At 45.9% G+C, this 20,406-nt stretch overlaps 1 long non-coding RNA gene across 1 annotated transcript in view; it reads right to left on the bottom strand.

Moving 5' to 3' along the window:
* Nucleotides 1-919: 919 nt before the first annotated feature.
* Nucleotides 920-20,406, bottom strand: part of LOC134732472 (uncharacterized) — a 39,928-nt gene continuing 20,441 nt past the window's right edge. Inside the window, exon 3 of the long non-coding RNA XR_010115673.1 lies at nt 920-3,066. This is a non-coding gene — a long non-coding RNA (uncharacterized lncRNA). The remainder of the gene's footprint in view (nt 3,067-20,406) is intronic.

The raw sequence follows: 20,406 nt of genomic DNA, 5'->3' as shown, positions 1-20,406 counted from the left end.
CAAATCAGATGAATGATTTTCAATTAAAATCTGAAAGTTTTTGTTTTGCATTCTATAACTTTGGATATTCCCTTTTAGCTGGCTTTGACACTGCTGTGGGAGGTTCCTTAGGTCCTAGGTCCCTGGTTAGTCTGCCTTCTTCTCTCCCCTTTTTAGAATCTTCTTATGCTTATTTTACATATAATGTCCAGGATTTTTAGCTGTGATTTGCAGGAGGAATAAGAAAAAGTACATCTATTCCATCTTCCCAGAAGTGTTTGTTTGAGACAGGGTATAGCTCAGTCACTCAGGCTGGAGTGCAGTGGCACACTCTTGGTTCACTGCAGCCTCCACTTCCCAGGCTCAAGTGATCCTCCCACCTCAGCCTCTCTAGTGACTGAGACTACAGGTGAGTGCCACCAAACCCGACTAATTTTTGTATTTTTTTTTGGTAGAGATGGGGTTTTGCCATGTTGCCCAAGCTGGTCTTGAACTCCTGGGCTCAAGGGATCTGCCCACCTCAGCCTCCCAAAGTGCTAGGATTACAGGTGTGAGCCATCATGCCTGGCCAGAAGAAGTCAGGCAATAATTTAAAACCATTACATGTAAGTTATTGTCTTTGTCACACATCAAATCAAAATAATATTTTTGTTTTATACAAACTGTTCTAGGGGCTATATAGCAGGTGGATTTGAGCATAACCCAAATGAAATCTGATAAATTTTGAAGTTATTGACAGAAATGAAAAGACATAGTGGTAGGGTGGATGGAGAGAAAGGGAGAATTCTAGGAATACCATAGTGTGCTGCATAATGATGTTTCAGTCAATTAGAAACCACATATGGGACAGTGGTCCCATAAGATTACAATATCATATTTTTACTGTACCTTTTCTATGTTTATATACACAAATACTTACTACTGTGTTACAGTTGTCTCCAGTATTTAGTACGGTAACATGCTGTACAGGTTTGCAGCCTAGGATCAATAGGCTATACCATATAGCATAGGGGTGTAGTAGGCTATGCCATCTAGGTTTGTGCAAGTACACTCTATGATGTCTGCACAACAACAAAATCACCCAACACATTTATCAGGCATATCCCCAGTGTTAATCAATGTATGGCTGTATTTAGGAGACAAAACAGATACGACTAAGTGATTTTTTGAATATAGGGAATGCATGAAAGGAAAGAGGTTAGACTGTTTTTTATGTCTTGGGATCCAATATAGTGGGTTCATTATAAGACTGGGAACGCAGGAGGAGGAGTAGGTCTCATAAAGAGGAGAAGGAAGAAAGATATGTTTGGTTTTAGATACATCAAGTTTGAGAGGCTCACAGATCATCCAAGTGGAGTCGCCTATCAAGCAGTTATATACGCCGATGTAAAGAAGTATAGGGGAGAGGCCAGAGCTGGTTCTACTTGTTTGAATGTCCTCAGCACAATATGGTAGTAAAAACACGAGGGAGGGAGATGACTTGGGTAAGAATAGAGAAGGAAGAGCAGTGCGCCAAGGAGCAGGAGCTTGAATGTGGAGGAATAAGAGGGAGGGGAGAGAGTGGAGAGAGCAAGTGCAGACCTGCTTCTCATAGTTTGGTGCACAGGGAAGGAGAATGGTAGGAAAGGAGCTACATAGTGAGGATTATTATTAATTTTTCACTATGTTTATAGGAAGAAGAAAAACATATGGTAGGGAGGAAGTTGAAGATATAGGAGAGAGGGGCTGACTGGTGGACCAAGGGACAAGCAACCAATTGGGGATGCAGAGGAAGGACTGGCTTTAAGCCCAAGTCCGGATACTAGATCCTTTGAATCTGGAGAAATGGAGGTGAAGATGAGGCAGATGTAGATAAATCTTCAGATGGGGAGCAGGAAAGGGAAGTCGTTTATAGCTGCCCACTCCAATTATCTTAATGAAGTGGGTGGAAGGTCCTCTCCTGGGATAATAGCGAGGGGGAGCTTGGACATGATGCTAAGGACTTGAAAAGAGAGAAGGTGCTGCCTATGGACAAGGAAAGGGCTGCCAGTTGGGTCTGAGTTCTCAGCTCAGGTTGGACACATGGACCCTGCAGTGGCAGCCCCACTGTTAAGGACTAAGATGGTTTTCCAGTCGAGTACACAAGTCAGCCCTAACGATATTTTAATCTGTGTAATGTGGGCCAGAATTGATACGTTCTTGGCAACAGAGAAAAATGAATAAGACATCTTACTGATGGTTTTTCAATGCAGAAAAAAATGTTAATGTGAAATTTGGTCTACAAGACATTCATTTGTAAATACCACTGGTAACAGACTTGTATGGTTTGTGTTGTGTAATTAGTGTGAAAGAAAGAAAGGAATTCCATGAATTGCCTGTATTTCACTGCTTGGGCACCGAATCAACTGAGGTCAGGTAATAATAAGCAGTCTTGCTACCAGCCTTATTCATTGAATCATCTCTTATGTTGCCAAGACAATGCTCCTCTTTATGCCACATGGAGGCCTAGCCTCTGCGATTGTAGGAACTCCTGCCAACTCAGCACTTGGCTTGGTGACCCGGGAGTTCTCAGGCCACATCCTCAGAGACAGCCGGTGCCATGGACACATCCGTTGTCTTGTTGCCACACGATAGCCATTGAAAACCCCAAGGTGGAGACTCACTGCAGAACCTCTATTCAGTCCACACAGAGCCCCAGGGAGAACAGGGCTGACGTCAGCCTGGGAGGTGAGAGGCTCGGACCCAGAGAAGGCAGGCTGTGTTCCAGGACATGACAGTTTCTGTGAAGAGAAGATGTATGTCCTTCTCTCTGCTAGAGCATGGCTAAAGCTGGAGGGGCAGTGAAGCTGAGCCCTCTAAGGAGTTCACTTCATGCATTATTCAGGAAGTGGCCAAGAAAGGCTGAGATGGCAGAGGGAGACAGAAACAAATTTATATTTCAAGCTGAAGATTCCATTATGAAATCAAATCCTATTTAAATGAAGTCCTGAGTCTGGTCATCCAAGTAAATCCAGGAGTAAGAGGAGCCCAGGGTGGTCCCTCTATCCCCAGGCAGTGTGAAGAGTCTGCTATTGGTCCTAAATTGGCTTGGATCATCTCTTCCTTTCACTAAAGAAAGAACAAAAACAGGCATTTATTGAATACCTTTTGTGGTTCACCTTCTTGAACAGGCCTTCCTTAATCTTCACAACAACCTGTAAAGCAAAGATAAGCACTTACCTTTTATAGTAGAGGAGAGCGAGGAGTGGAGGGGGTTAAGGAACTTACCTACTGAAAAATGAATATAAGTGGTGGGGCTGGGATTAGGACCCAGGTTTTGTGCCATAGGAGCCTACAAACACTCTTCCCTTTGTATCCAAAGAAACCAATAAAGTAATCTTCTCTGTGTTTCTTTCTGTTCAAGGTGCCTGCTTAGGCATCCTAAGAATTTGTAGCTCAAGATTGAATGACCTCAGAGGGCGAGTGGGCATTTGCCCAATGGCCTAGAGGGTTGGAGGGTCATTTTTCACTTTCATGGATTTTGGAAAAGGCACAACTCAATGTCTTTGAATTTGATGTTTCTCCCTGCCTACAGCACTCATTTTATACTTGTTTATATCCTGATGCAGGTACGTCCTGGAAGACTGGACCTCAGTAGCTTCATTATTTCTGTAACAGGGAGTTGAGGTATTGGTTTTTTGGGATCCAGAAGTCAGAACGCATGGTCTAACGAAAGCCTGTTTATGATTTATAAACATGTATGTATAAAAGGAATAACAACTAAAACCCATCTACTTGCACAGGTAATCAATGATTTTTATGGAAGGGTTTACAATTATGAGTCATCCTGGCTGAATCTGCAATAACAGCATCATGCTGAGAATGGGGGAATACTCAGGACACCCTTGCTGAATAGAACTGATTTTAATTGAGCTGCATGACGTCCTGGCACACAGAAATGCCCTTGCCAGCTTTTCAAGTGGATGTCCTGCCCCTGTTGCTGTCAAAAGGTGCTACAAGTAGAAACACCTTCTGTTAATAATCCTGAGTGGGTCACACATATTTTCCTTCACTAGTCGTGCTAACACTCTCAGGAAGTGAGCCTCTTTGAAGCTACTGAATCTCCTTCCCAGTCCCCAGGGCCTGGTGCTGGTCCCCTTGGCACATGGTCTCCAGGTACATCTCTTTGGGGTACCAGAGTGGCACGTCCCCTGCAATCTGCTTGTAACCCTGAGCAAAGACTTCATACTGCTGACCAGGCCCATGGCCCACGTGCCCTGTCAGGCCTCTGCTACTTAGCCTGGCCACAGCCTTGATGTCACACCTGTCCCTCCACACCATTCTGTGATTTCTTCTGTAATTCTTTCTTCCATGGATGATGTTCTGCTTAACCCTTCCCAATAACTGGAATAATCCCTTAGAATATTGATCCGTTGTAAATCACTGCTCACATCCCCATGTCTTTGGGTTTTTCACAGAGACTTCCTTCCACTTCCTGCCTTGAACAGCTCTCTCTCAGGAAAAGCTGGGGCATGGCACCCATGGGTGTAGCCTGGGAGGTTGAAAGCTTTGTGGAGAAGACCCACCTCCAGCATAGCAGCTGGGGAGTACTGTATTCATGGCTGTGTGAGGCATCTAGGTGGGTGAACCTGAGAACAGTTTCACAAGGCATGTGCCCCCAGTGTGGTGCAGGGAGGTGCCAAGATGATCAGCAGAACCAAAGAGGTCCTGTCCCCGGGACAAGAAGGAAGAAGGCAGTGTAAATCCGACACTGGTGGCCTCACCTCAGTAGGAGACAAAGCTGAGGAAAAACAAGATGCCAAGTTCCCTTGGACAAGCTGACCCTCAGCAGAGGCCAGTGAGGCTCAACAAAGGCCAAGGGCCATTCTGGCACCTCCCTCTCAAGTCATGAGGGTGACATCTGAAAATAGAGATCATTTTACATCTTCCTTTCTAATCTGAGTGCTTTGTATTTCTTTTTCTTGCCCAGTTGGCCTTGCTAGAAGCTTTCAGTACATTTTTGGAAGTTTTAAGTGTGGCCTTGGCTTCTTCTAAGCCATTTGCTGTTGGGTGGGCAGGGGATGAGCAGGCCGTGGTACTGCCCCTTCCTGTGGCCATGATTCCCTGAAGCCGTTTCCATTAAAGACACATTTATGGCCAGGCACAGTGACTCATGCCTGTAATCCCAGCACTTTGGGAGGCTGATGCAGGTGGATCGCCTGAGGTCAGGAGTTTGAGACCAGCCTGGCCAACATGGCAAAACCCCATCTCTACTAAAAATACAAAAATTAGCCAGGCATGGGGGCGGGCACCTGTAATCCCAGCTACTTGGGAGGCTGAGGCAGGGAGAATCACTTGAACCCGGGAGACGGACGTTGTAGTGAGCTGAGATCGTGCCATTGCACTCCAGCCTGGGCAACAGAGTAAGACTCCGTCTCAAAAAAAAAAAAAAAAAAAGACATTTATAATGATCTATGCTGCATGAAATTGTCTAAATAGGCTTTAAGAACTTTCCGAGTTTTAGTTTTTCTCCTAAAACTAGGAGCCTCACAGAGGGAGACGTGATGGTTAAATGGTTAGATGGGATTGGATGAGAGAGACTTTCAGAATGGCCACTCCACAACCACCTCTAAACCCTGGAAGATGTTCCTGGAATACTGCCCAGGGGACCCCTGGAGCCATATCCCTAAGGACAGACTAGGGAATCAAATTAGCAGGACTTCTTTCAGCTGGAACACTGCCCAGGACCCTCCGTCCATCCCCTCTGCCTTGCATGTGGACAGAGGGCCATTGCTGCAAACCATTGGGTAGTTTAAGGGACTGGTCATTTGGTTGATTTTCTGTAAATTAATCTGGAGTCATCTTCTCTAGCACAAACTCGAGGGAGGGAAAGCCAGTCCATTCCTACCAGAACAGGATAACGAGGAAGAAAGAGGAAAAGAGGGTGGGAGCCAAAAATGTCTCGTTTTCCCCCATTGCCAAGCACCAATGTAAGGTTGTGAAGGCTGCACATGGCAGTAGCTCCAGGACTGACTGCCTGAGAAGAGAGAGCAAAGAGGATATGGAGAGAGGACCTGATGCTCCCGAAGTTCACACTCCTTGACCATGTAGTGCCCATGGAAGAAGAAATCTAAGAAGGGATGACTGCAACTTAGAGGGGCCATGGCTTAGCTCTGATCCTGCCACATGGGATGAAAGTGAAATCCTGCAGGCGGAACGAAAAAGAGCAGAAGGTGGGTGGAGTGTTAGTGGAAATGGATAGTATTTGGCTAGAAGATCCAAGGGAAGCCTGAGTCTCATCTAACCATCATGTCTCCCTCTGTGAGGCTCCGGCAAGAGCTGCTCAAAAAAGGAGCAAGAGCAGAAAGACACTCAAGTGTCACATGATAGCGGGACCAGAGCCTAATCCCTTCCAGAGCAGGTCAAAGCTCGGGTGGAGCGGGTAGCTTAGGAGCTCCCTAAGCCTGAGTACAAGTCTTGGGGTCTTGTCTCCTTCTGGTGGGTTCCATGGTATGGGGGGCTGAAGCAATCAGCAATATGCTCAGGCCAGTCCTCAGTGGGAGAGAGGCATGATGCAGCCCACGATTCTGGTGCATTAAGTGAGAGTGGAGCCTTGCTGTGCTGCCACCTCTGTAATGATGCTGCCACCTCTGTAATGATGCTGCCACCTCTGTAGTGATGCTGCCACCTCTGTAGTGATGCTGCCACCTCTGTAATGATGCTGCCACCTCTGTAATGATGCTGCCACCTCTGTAGTGATGCTGCCACCTCTGTAGTGATGCTGCCACCTCTGTAATGATGCTGCCACCTCTGTAATGATGCTGCCACCTCTGTAGTGATGCTGCCCACCAATAAACAAGGCCCAGGTGGTTCCCTCGGTGTTGGTCAATCAAATTAGCAACCTCTCCTTTCTGGAGGAGTTAGGAAGGGCATGGGTAGACTGGTTGATGGACAAGTGGGAGATATTGGAGATAACAATGACAATCATTTAAATTGGACCTGGAAGTTCTGAGAAAATGTCGTAAACACAAACCAGACATGGGGCATGGATATTTGAAAGAAGTTGAAAAAAATATTGTTTGTATTTGTGGCTAGAATATTCAAGAGAATTAACTAAAAAGCTATTATATAAAGAAACTAGTTATGTACTAGAAAATAATAGAAATACCAAATACTTTACTATAGATCACCAGTAACCAGATAAAAAGATGATCCATTCATTAAAGTATAAGATACCCTAGTAAGAAATCTGTATGACCTAATGGAAAAAAAAAACCCTGCAAATTCTATTAAATGATATTAAGAGACAAAAAATATGCCATGCTTTTTTCCACTTAAAATTATGTGATGAGCATTTTTCAAGTCAATAAACATTCTTTTAAAACATCATTTAGAAAAAAACATCATTTAGAAAAATTGCATAACATCCCATTGAATTGATATAACAGCACTTACTAAACAAGTTGCTTTAAACATTTGCAACACTTTCATTTTTTTGCAACTTTACTTGCAAAAACAAAAACAGCTGTACACAAATCTTTGTCCACCTTTCAGTTGTTTCCTTAAGGTAAATTTCAGAGGTTTTTGCATGGTTTTATCAGAGAAACATAATTGCTGACTCAAAGCCTGTGATATAAAGATTTCTAGAGAGCTTGGGCTCATGATTAAGTGAGGCTACCCCTTTCACTGCATTCTTGGTGGTAACTATTATTTTAAAATTTTTTGCTAAATATGATAGCTAAAAAAATAGCATTTTATTCTTTTTGCCCTTTCTTTTTTGCATAAACAAGTAAGGTGAACAGAACAGGGATTAAGAGTAAGGGCTTGAAAGTTAGACTGAGCAGGACCCAGCTTCTACCCTTTTGCCACCAATTTTTAGACCAGGGATAGTATGGTGCCTTTCTTACAGGCCTGCAAAGAGTATAGGAGATGATGCCTACAAAGCCCGAAACTGTCCTGGAGTTGTCATCCAGGGCTGGCTCCTGAAACAATTAAAATGAACCCCACCCCCCTTTCCCAGCCTCTGGAAAATGCAGCATCTCTTGGCCTGTCTCTTAGGCTTTCAGTTCTGACATCACTCCTGAAAGATGCTTTGGGTGTGTCGTCTCCATATTCCCCACCCAACTGTGTGTGCCCCTAGGCCATGAGAAGTTCCACCCTGGCCAGAGGAGAGTGTGGATGCTCTCTCTCTAAGATGCTGGTTCTGTGTCCCTTCACTTCAGGCCAGGGCTGGGCAGCAGCTCTGGTGGGCTACTCTGGGCCTCTGCACTCTGACCACTAGTGCAGTGGAGAACTCTGTATATCTAGTAAGATCAGCCCATCAGCGTTAACACTCAGAGTCCTCCACTTTGATTGCAGCAGACATTGCTACAATCACACTCCTGGACTATGCCATCACATGCTTCTCCCTGGGAAAACCACAGTCAGCCCTGGGATCTCAGAGCCACTCTTCCTAGGGGCAAGGCAAACGACCAGCACAAATTTCTAAGGATGGGTTTGGAACTGAGTTGAGTGTGCCTGTCTGTAGTATCTCCCACAGTATCTATCTTATCAATGCAGAATTACTTATGACAGAATAACTGAGTATACCCATATTAGATCAGGATGCTCTCATGTGATCGTCTTGTTAGGGGCCATTGATTGCAAAGGGAGCATCCCCTTTGGGAGGAGGTGGGGCTTCCCCCTAAAGGGAGAGGAGTTTCCCATTGTCCATCATCTTGGAAGGAGTTTTACCTGGAATAGGAAATGAGGAATAGGGAGGCAAATCTCAGAGCGAAGAGATTCAAAAACCCTTTCCTCCCTCTGGGTCTTGTCGAGTTGGTTTGAACTTACAGGCTCAAGAGTAGGGTTGGTAGTGGAGAGAAGCTGGCCCCTGTCCCACGGAGGTGTGGTCCTGGGCCTGGGCTGCATCTGGTGTCGTCTCCCTCACCCGTCACCCCTACCATCTCTGAACCCTCCGCTCCTGGCTTAGCCATTACTCAGAGGAATTAAGGGATGGGCGTGTGCTTGTCCTTGGGAGGAGGTGCTTCAGGCAAGAGCAGCAGGAGTCTTGGGAGATCCCCAGCGCAGTGTTGGTGAAGGCTCATTGGTGGCTCAGCTGCCAAGAGTGAGACACAGGCCCTTGCTGCCAGCAGCGCCCAGCAGAGGTCTGTGGAACATGGAATCAGCTCTGCTTGAACCTCAGAAATCCTTAGCAGGACGGAGACAACTAGATACAACACTAGATTCCTGCAGGAAAGCATCATGGGGGTGATAAGGCCATATTAATTCTAGGTATAAATAGAAATATGATCTTGTAGTCTGATGAGGCCTAGGGCATATCAGCTACAGTTTAAAAGGGATAATGAGTTAGAAGGTGGATTTTAAAAGTGGAATATTTAACCATGACAACACATGTTTGCAGCCAAATACATGAAAAGAAGTTCAAAGCCTCAAAGGTTAATTTCTGGTAATGTGGAAAGTCAGATATCTTGAAAAATCCTCGTGGCACATTTATAATAACAACTAAAAATATTAGGACCCTAGGAATAAATCCAATAAAAGATATGTAAGCTATCAGTAGAGAAGATGATTGAACTTTACAGAAGGACATTAAAGAAGGCTTAAATACAGGGGAATCTAGAGCATATGAGAAAACTCCAAATCATAAAGATACCCTATACCCACCGCCTAGGTTTTACTAACATTTTATTCTTCCTGTTTTATCATGTGTCTGTCCATCTACAAATCCCTCTCTCTCCATCGATCAATCTGTCTTTTTTTTTTTAATGTATTGGAAAGTAAGTTGCAGGCATCAGTATGCTTCCTCCTAAATAGTTTTGTATGCACACCATTAGTTAGGGAGGCTTGAGGATCTTTCAACCACCTGTGTAGCATAGATTCAGGCCCCAAACTGTATGAAGGCCAACTTTATTTACAAATTCTTAGGGAAGAGAGCCCTTCTTTTTTCTTTTTTCTTTTTCCTCTACCTAGAGCCAAGGCTGAGACATATATGCTTGCTGCCTTCATTTTTGTGGGACCAGCATTTTCTTTTATGCTTTTGTAACTGATGGTATAGCCCTTGGTAGTCACTATTTTATTTGAGTCTCCAATACACCCTTCCACCGTGGAAGCATCCTCTCCTATGTATGGCCATGCAAATGATGTTCCAGTCATGGGGAATTGCCATAAGTCCCCGGGGCTGCCACTGACTGTTTCTCACTCACCTCTCTGGATTCCCACCCTGTTTTTTGGGGGCCTTTAGAGATGTTCCTTACTGTCTTGAAAGCATATGTTTGAAAACATTTTTTAGTCAGGTGTGTAGTGGTGGTCTGTATTGTGCATTGTGGTATACAGTAGGTTTGACTGTAAATCCATACCTCCCATCCGGATGGCTGCATATGTCCTAGGAACTGTCCCCAAAGTCGTCATTGCCTTCATCAGTTGCCATCTTAAGGTTGGCACCCTTGGGATTGCAACATTGTGACTTAACCAAATTCTAGGAGCTGCTTTTCCTTTCCTACTTCTCTTTCCCCTCCTTCCTTCTTCCTTTTGGCTGAACACACATTAGTAAAGTAGAATATTCCACCCCTCTGTATAGCACTCCCAGAACCCCCCACTCCAGGAGTAGTTAGGGGACCACCATGTAATAGCACAAGATTGCCAAAACTTGCTCTTCCTTTGTGCAAGAGGAAGGTGTCTGGCCATTAAGCTGGTGGCCAAAGACCTCCACTGTCTTGGTCTGTAGAGGCTGCTGTAACAGAGTGCCACCGTCTGGATAGCCTATCAGCAACAGAAATTGGTTCTCACACTCCTGGAAGCTGGAAGTCCCAGATCAAGATGCTGGCAGATTTGGTGTCTGGTGAGGACCTGCTTCCTGGCCCAAAGACAGATGTCTTCTAGCTGTGTCCTCACATGGCAGGAGGAGGGAGAGAGCCCTCTGGAGTCTCTTATAAAGGTACTAGCACCCTCATGAAGGCTCCATCCCCAGGACCGAATCACCTCCCAAAGACCCCACCTACTAATATCATTACATTGGAGGTTGGGGTGTCAATATATGAATTTAGGAGAACAAAAACATTCAGTTTATTGCACACACAAACGAGTCCCACTCAGTAATTCATACTGTAAACTTCAGTCCAGCCTCTGCTTAGATAGACACAGTGTGTGCCAATGACCTCACATCTCTAGCAAGGCTAGGAGGTCCAGAGGCTGGAAACACCCCAGGAGCCTCTTATCTAACTGCGTGTTCTGCTGATGGTTCAGGAAATCCATATACAGTACTGCCAAAGGTTCCAGAGATCCATAAAGCACTATTTTTACAACGTGAACTGCTTCAGCTAAACCCTCTAGTCCTGTATAGCCCAAGTCCGGTGACTCAGCTTGTAAAGGGTTAATTACGTGTGGAGTTCTGCTCTGCCTTGGAAAGTAAAGAAAGCAAGGAAAGCAGGTGACAGGAAGCTAACAGCAGCCCCTCCAGCTGTCTTTGCAGGAGAATCTCCTATTGCAGTTAGGTAGCCCTTGCAGGGTATCTGGCTGGAGGTCAGGATTCCCTTGGAACACCCCCTTGCTCAGCTCACTAAAGGCAGCAGGGTTCCTCCTGGAGAGGTTTTCTGGAGGAGCCACCAGGTGTGAGCCACTTATGGCTAGCCACATCCGGAGTTCAGACAATTCATCTGGCGTGAAACTTCTTCTGGGAATATTCTCCTAACTCAGCAGAGTGGAGTGAGTAACCTGCTCCCAGGTGCCTGTCACAGCTTGACAGGTCAGCCTGACATCACATCTAGAAGGCAGGTAGTAAAGCTCAGGGAGTGTTGCAACCTTGGTCTATAACCACAGCACGTGTCCAAGGTAGACAGGACGGAAGCGCTGAGCCTGATATTCCACAGGGCTCACTCCTGAGAGCCAGGCCAGCCTCTGGGGATGACAGGGGGTCCCACCCACTTCGCTATGATACCGGCCCAGCCTGCCTGGGAGCCACTGCTCCCCAAGCAGGGCAGAGCATAAACGGTGCACCTTGGACACACCAGCATGGAATGCATGGGGGCACTCCTCGCTTCTGGGTGCCCTGTGCCTTTTGTTCTCCTGCATCTTCAAGGAAGAGAGGAGCACTCTGGGAATAGAAGACTCAGGGAAGAAGCCCTTTTCTCCTCATAGGGCCTGAGTGTTAGAGCACACCAAGCCCTGTGTCCTAGAACCTGGGTCCTACCATGACAGAAAGATAAAGCGCATCTTTTCAGAGAGGACCTCAGATGACTGTGGCATGGTGTTTGGTATTTCCTGAGAAATGTTGCATCCAGCCAGCCTAAGTCTGTGCATCAAAGGATGTGAGCCACCATCTTGAAGATCACAGTTACTGAAACAGAAATTAAGTGACAGGGAGGTGACAGGTTATAATGTATCAATAAGGACAAACAGGGTAGAAGGAATCAACCTCAGCCTGGAAAAATTCAGACCCTGCACTTGTTGGCAAAGAAAAAGGTGTCCATGGTCTGGCTGAAAGGCTGACTTGCTGGAACACTCCAGGGAACTGGGCGCAGAGAGTGTCAGAACTGTTCACAACATTCTAAACCCAGTCCCAGTTTAGGCCTAACCTTAAGCAAGGACTGGCTTAGAGAATCTGTTTTCCACATCTTGGAAAAGGGTTTGATGATACCTACTACTTGGATGTGCACTGAAGGATTTAATTAATGTTTGCAAAGCACTTTGAGATGCAGTTGTAGGGCCCACAGCCAAAAACATAGCCAGCTTGTTTAGGTTGGCAGTAAAAAAGTTAAGCACTCCTTACTAATTAACACCCTATTAGTATAACAGCAATATCCATGTTGAGTTACTCAAGACCATGTTTATTTTCGCGACTCTGTGTAGTTTGGTTTCTAAGCAAAGGAAGTCTGAACTTACCTGGTGGTGTGAAGTAATCAATTACTGAAACCTCCCTTCAAGCCAAACTCTACCGACAAAGAAATGTGCTAAGATGGGTGCATGCCAGGAAATCCTAGTCAAACAAGTGCCTGTTGGGGAAAGACCATAACCAGAAACCCTGGCAAATATTTCCCAAACCAAAGCTCCCTGGACTCCAGAATGCAGTTCCTGGGAGGAGCCTGGGCATGAGGAGGGTGCCACCTGCTGGCACCAAGGTGTATTTTCTGTGATTTGCAAGCCCACGTGCAAGTGTCTGCAGGAACAGAATTTGAGAGAATTGGCCAGGTGTGGTGGCTCACGCCTGTAACCCCAGAACTCTAGGGGGCTGAGGTGGGTGGATCACCTGAGGTCAGGAGTTCGAGACCAGCATGGCCAGCATGATAAAACCCTGTCTCTACTAATTAGTTGGGTGTGGTGGCGCATGCCTGTAATCCCAGCTACTTGGGAGGCTGAGGCAGGAGAATCACTTGAACCTGGGAGGCAGAGGTTGCGGTGAGCCGAGATCGTGCCACTGCACTCCAGCCTGGGAGACAGAGCAAGACTCCGCCTCAAAAAAATTATTAGACCCGCCCCCATTTCTATAAATGACAATAAAGTCCAACATAACCATTATGGGAAAGTAAAATACACAAATATAGGCCTGTGCGATGTAGTATACCTGGAAAGTTTAGAAAGGAGCAGAGGTTGCTTTTTGCAGCTAATAATCTTGCAGTAACAATGGCAGATTTATAAATTGTACTTCAGTCGGGACCTACGTTTTATCTAATTCTATTTAACATATAGATGTCTCTTAATTAAGGTGTGTTCACCAACTGAAAATGTCTACACTGGATTTGGCACAGCAATAAATTACGCTTGCATTAATTTTCATCAGTGTCGAATTTGTTGGCTTCAAAACATTTTTTGGTGTGCTACCAGCCCTAAAGAGGTTATGAAGTTGAGAGTGGAACTGTCAACACAGGCATAATCCACTAAGTAAGTAGCTAATGATTGCTAGACAATAGCTGAATAGCCAAACATCAAGAGTAGCCAGCCTGTACACAAATAAATTAATCTCTGAATCAATTCATTCAGAAGGTGAGGAAGTGAGCCATGTAGATATTGGAGGGGAAACTGCGCAAGTCAGAGGGCATAGCAATGGAAAGGTGTTAAGGAGGGAGTGTTCCTGGCATCCTAAGGAGGAGCAGGGAGCCAGTTTGGCTAGAGTGGAGTGAGTGGGGCCCTTTCAACCTGGACATGTGGAGCAGTCTTGAGTCCAACCAGAAGCTGGGAGTCCCGTCTGGCCCAGTCTACCCCACCCAAATCACACCCAATCTATAGACCTAGGAGCATGGAAATAAATTATCAGGGTTGTAAGTCACTGAAATTGTAAGACCATTTGTTATGCAGCATTATTATAGCAATAGCTGACAAACACATTAATCTAATAATCACCCTATTGTACTAGAAGATGAGATCATACAGGCAATGGGGGGAAGGGCAGATTTATAAGGTCTTGTAGCCAGTAATGGAGGAAGAACACCAGGAGAGTGGTGTCCAGAGATCAAATGAAGAAAGAATGTTAAAGAAAACAGCAAGACCCAATGTATCAAATGCTACAGATAAGAGAGTGACCATATACTTTACTGTACAAAGTATGGCACTTTTAAAGTCAAAAAAGGGCACTCAACTTTGGCAGGACAACAATAAGCTAGGATTGTTCTGGGCGAACTGAGACGTATGGTCAAGTAAAGTGAGAATTGAGGTTTGAACCCCAGATTTAGCAACTAAGAAGTCACTGATAATCTCCCCAAGAGCAGTTTTGGTGAATTAGAGGGTTGAGTTTAGTCCAACTGGATTGAGTTCAAGAAAAAGTGGTAAGAGTGTGAGTACAGGCAACTTTTCTGAGAAGTGTTGCTGTAAATGAGAAAAGTAAAGGGGGAAATAGCTAAAGCGAGATGTGAAAACAATATTTGGCATTTTTTAATGGAAGAAAGATATAAATGTTTATTTGCTGATGGGAATGATGCAGCTAACAGGAGAAAGTTTGTGATAAGAGGGAGAGGGAGAACTGCTAAGTGAGGCCCTTGAGCATAGGAGAGAGGCTGGGATATGATGGACAAATGAGGGTGTTGTCCTCTGCTAGGATCAGGATCCACTCATCCAAGGAATAAGATGGAAGGCAAGGAGTAGACACAGAGTGAGAGATGATGGAATGTTTCTTTCAATTTTATCAGTGAAACTGAAAGCAAATTCATCAGCTGAGAGGAGGAGAGCTTGCAGGAAGAGAGAGGGAAATGTTTGAAATCACTGATACAGAAGCCCAAAAGAAATTATTTAGGCAGTTAGTGAGGGTAACAGAGTCCTCAGTAAGCTTTCCCTTTTAATGAAAAGCAGCCCCAAGATCATTTCTTTTTTAACAAAGAGCAGCCTGAAAACTCAAGCTGCAGATATAGAAAAGCAAGCTAGAAGCTTGCACGGGCGAATGCCAGCAGCTGCGCCAATAGAAAAGTGATACCTGGAAGCCAGGCATGTTCAACATGGAGACTTCTTCTTCCCTTTTCTTTGTCAACATGTGTGCAGTAAAGAAGCAGACAACCTGGGGCTGGCCAGGCAGAGGATTCATCTGCATAATAAAAGATTAGGATGGGGTGGCCAGCTTCTTCCCAAGCTATGTAAATGGCACACCTGGTCTGACCAATCTTTTGGGCCCTGTGTAAATCAGACTCTGCCTCCTCAAGCTAGTCTATGATACCCTGTGCATTTCACCTCGGAACCTGAAGACGCACTCCAGAGCCCGTCTCTCTTTGCAGGAGAGAGAGCTTTTCTCCTTCTTTTGCCTATTAAACCTTCACTCTTAACCTCACTCCTTGTGGTCCATGTCCTTGATTTCCTTGGTGTGAGGCCACGAACCTCGGGTATTACCCCACACAAACAATGCCACTTCATCACTACCTAGGACATGGGAGACTGATTATACCAGGAGGACACTGTCAGGCCTCTGAGCCCACGCTAAGCCATCATATCCCCTGTGACCTGCACGTACACATCCAGATGGCTGGTTCCTGCCTTAACTGATAACATCCCACCACAAAAGAAATGAAAATGGCTTGTTTCTGCCTTAACCGATGACATTATCTTGTGAAATTCCTTCTCCTGGCTCATCCTGGCTCAAAAGCTCCCCTACTGAGCACCTTGTGACCCCCACTCCTGCCTGCCAGAGAACCCCCCTTTTTCCTTTACCTACCCAAATCCTATAAAACAGCCCCACCCCATCTCCCTTCGCTGACTCTCTTTTCGGAATCAGCCCACCTGCACCCAGGTGATTAAAAGCTTTATTGCTCACACAAAGCCTGTTTGGTGGTCTCTTCACTTGGACATGCATGAAATTTGGTGCTGTGACTTGGATCGGGGGACCTCCCTTGGGAGATCAATCCCCTGTCCTCCTGTTCTTTGTTCCATGAGAAAGATCCACCTACGACCTCAGGTCCTCAGACCGAGCAGCCCAAGAAGCATCTCACCAATTTCAAATCCGGTAAGCGGCCTCTTTTTACTCTCTTCTCCAACCTCCCTCTCTATCCCTCAACCTCTTTCTCCTTTCAATCTTGGCACCACACTTCAATCTCTCCCTTCTCTTAATTTCAATTCCTTTCATTTTCTGGTAGAGACAAAGGGAGACACATTTTATCCGTGGACCCAAAACTCCAGTGCCAGTCACGGACTGAGAAGGCAGCCTTCCCTTGGTGTTTAATCATTGCAGGGACGCCTCTCTGATTATTCACCCACGTTTCAGAGGTGTCAGACCATGCAGGGATGCCTGCCTTGGTCCTTCACCCTTAGCAGCAAGTCCCGCTTTTCTAGGAGAGAGGCAAGTACCCCAACCCCTTCTCTCCGTGTCTCTACTCCTTCTCTGCCTTTCTGGGGGGCAAGAAACCCCCAACCCCTTCTCCTTCACCCTTAGCGGCAAGTCCTGATTTTCTAGGGGAGGGACAAGTACCCCAGCCTCGTATCTCTGCACCCCGATCCCTTATTTCCACGCCCCAACCTCATATCTCTGCACTCTGATCCCTTATTTCTGTGCCCCGACCTCTTATCTCTGTGCCCTGATCCCTTATTTCTGTGCCCCGACCTCTTATCTCTGTGCCCCAACCCCTTATTTCCATGCCCCGACTCCTTCTTTGCTTTTCTGGAGGGCAAGAACCTCCCACCCCTTCTCCGTGTCTCTACTCTTTTCTCTAGGCTTGCCTCCTTCACTATAGGCAAGCTTCCACCTTCCATTCCTCCTCCTTCTCCCTTAGCCTGTATTCTTAAGAACTTAAAACCTCTTCAACTCTCACCTGACCTAAAATCTAAGCGTCTTATTTTCTTCTGCAATGCCGCTTGACCCCAATACAAACTCGACAATAGTTCCAAATAGCCGGAAAACGGCACTTTCAGTTTTTCCATCCTACAAGATCTAAATAATTCTTGTCGTAAAATAGGCAAATGGTCTGAGGTGTCTGATGTCCAGGCATTCTTTTACACATCAGTCACTCTCTAGTCTCTGTTCCCAATGCAACTTATCCCAAATCTTCCTTCTTTCCCTCCCACCTGTCCCCTCAGTCCCAACCCCAAGTGTCGCTGAGTCTTTCTAATCTTCCTTTTCTACAGACCCATCTGACCTCTCCCCTCCTCGCCAGGCGGAGCTAGGTCCCAATTCTTCCTCAGCCTCCGCTCCTCCACCCTATAATCCTTTTATCACCTCCCCTCCTCATACCCGGTCCCGCTTACAGTTTCGTTCCATGACTAGCCCTCCCCCACCTGCCCAGCAATTTCCTCTTAAAAAGGTGGCTGGAGCTAAAGGCATAGTCAAGGTTAATGCTCCTTTTTCTTTATCAGACCTCTCCCAAATCAGTGAGCATTTAGGCTCTTTCATCAAATATGAAACACTCAGCCCAGTTCATGGCTCGTTCGGCAGCAACTTTGAGACGCTTTACAGCACTAGACCCTAAAAGGTCAAAAGGCCGTCTTATTCTCAATATACATTTTATTAACCAATCTGTTCCCGACGTTAAATAAAACTCCAAAAATTAAATTCCAGCCCTCAAACCCCACAACAGGATTTAATTAACCTCGCCTTCAAGGTGTACAATAATAGAAAAAAGTTGCAATTCCTTGCCTCCACTGTGAGACGAACCCCAGCCACATCTCCAGCACACAAGAACTTCCAAACGCCTGAACCGCAGCGGCCAGGCATTCCTCCAGAATCTCCTCCCCCAGGAGCTTGCTACAAGTGCTGGAAATCTGGCCACCAGGCCAAGGAATGCCCGCAGCCCGGGATTCCTCCTAAGCCACGTCCCATCTGTGTGGGACCCCACCGAAAATCAGACTGTTCAACTCACCTGGCAGCCACTCCCAGTGCCCCTGGAACTCTGGCCCAAGGCTCTCTGACTGACTCCTTCCCAGATCTTCTCGGCTTAGCAGCTGAAGCCTAACACTGCCCGATCGCCTCGGAAGCCCCGTAGACCATCACGGACGCCGAGCTTCAGGTAACTCTCACAGTAGAAAGTAAGTCCGTCCCCTTCTTAATCAATACGGAAGGTATCCACTCCACATTACCTTTTTTTCAAAGGCCTGTTTCCCTTGCCTCCATAACTGTTGTAGGTATTGACGGCCAGGCTTCTAAACCTCTTAAAACTCCCCAACTCTAGTGCTAACTTAGACAATACTCTTTTAAGCACTCCCTTTTAGTTATCCCCACCTGCCCAGTTCCCTTATTAGGCCGAGACACTTTAACTAAATTATCTGCTTCCCTGACTATTCCTAGGCTACAGCCATACCTCATTGCCACCTTTTCCCCCAGTTCAAAGCCTCCTTCACATCCTCCTCCTGTATCTCCCCACCTTAACCCACAAGTATAAGACACCTCTACTCCCTCCTTAGCGACTGATCATGCACCCCTTACCATCCCATTAAAACCTAATCACGCTTACCTCGCTCAATGCCAATATCTCATCCCACAGCATGCTTTAAAAAGATTAAAGCCTGTTATCACTCGCCTGTTACAGCATGGCCTTTTAAAGCCTATAAACACTCCTTACCATTCCCCCATTTTACCTGTCCTAAAACCAGACGAGGCTTACAGGTTAGTTCAGCATCTGTGCCTTATCAACCAAATTGTTTTGCCTCTCCACCCCATGGTGCCAAACACATATACTCTCCTATCCTCAATACCTCCCTCCACAACCCATTATTCTGTTTTGGATCTCAGACATGCTTGCTTTACTATTCCTTTGCACCCTTCATCCCAGCCTCTCTTCGCTTTCACTTAGACTGACCCTGACACCCATTAGGCTTACCTGGGCTATACTGCCGCAAGGCTTCACAGACATCCCCCATTACTTCAGTCAAGCCCAAATTTCTTCCTCATCTGTTACCTGTCTCAGCGTAATTCTTATAAAAACACACGTGCTCTCCCTGCCGATCGTGTCTGACTGATCTCTCAAACCCCAACACCTTCTACATCCTAGGCATGGTTAGATACTTTCGACTTTAGATACCTGGTTTTGCCATCCTAACAAAACCATTATATAAATTCACAAAAAGAAACCTAGCTGACCCCATAGATCCTAAATCCTTTCCCCACTCCTTTTTCTGTTCCTTGAAGACAGCTTTAGAAACTGCCCCCACCCGAGCTCTCCCTGACTCATCCCAACCCTTTTTATTACACACAGCTGAAGTGCAGGGCTGTGCAGTTGGAATTCTTACACAAGGACTGGGATCGCATCCTTTAGACTTTTTGTCCAAACAACTTGAACTTACTATTTTAGGCTGGCCATTATGTCTCTGTGCAGTGGCTGCTGCCACCCTAGTACTTTCAGAGGCCCTTAAAATCACAAACTATGCTCAACTCACTCTCTACAGCTCTCATAATTTCCAAAATCTATTTTCTTCCTCACACCTGATGCATATACTTTCTGCTCCCCGGCTCCTTCATCTCTCTGATCCACCTGACGTTCATCCCATTTCCCCACATTTCCTTCTTCCCTGTTTCTCACCCTGATCACACTTAGTTTATGGATGGCAGTTCCACCGGGCCTAATTGCCACACACCAGCAAAGGCAGGCTAAGCTATAGTACAAGCCACTAGCCCGCCTCTTAGAACCTCTCATTTCCTTTCCATCGTGGAAATCTATCCTCAAGGAAATAACTTCTCAGAGTTCCATCTGCTATTCTACTACTCCTCAGGGATTATTGAGGCCCCCCTCCCTTCCCTACACATTAAGCTCAAGGATTTGCCCCCACCCAGGACTGGCAAATTAGCTTTACTCAACATGCCCCAAGTCAGGAAACTAAAATACCTCTTAGTCTAAGTAGCTACTTTCACTGAATAAGTAAAGGCTTTTCCTACAGGGTCTGAGAAGGCCACCGCAGTCATTTCTTCCCTTCTGTCAGACATAATTCCTCAGTTTGGCCTTCCCACCTCTATACAGTCCAATAGCAGACTGGCCTTTATTAGTCAAATCAGCCAAGCATTTTTTCAGGTTCTTAGTATTCAGTGAAACCTTTATATCCCTTACAGTCCTCTGTCTTCAGGAAAAGTAGAACAGA

This window comes from Symphalangus syndactylus, chromosome 14 (assembly GCF_028878055.3).
Source record: "Symphalangus syndactylus isolate Jambi chromosome 14, NHGRI_mSymSyn1-v2.1_pri, whole genome shotgun sequence".
NCBI classification, from domain to species: domain Eukaryota; kingdom Metazoa; phylum Chordata; class Mammalia; order Primates; family Hylobatidae; genus Symphalangus; species Symphalangus syndactylus.
Note: the sequence above shows the minus strand (reverse complement) of the source record. Positions and strands in the feature narration are given on the sequence as shown.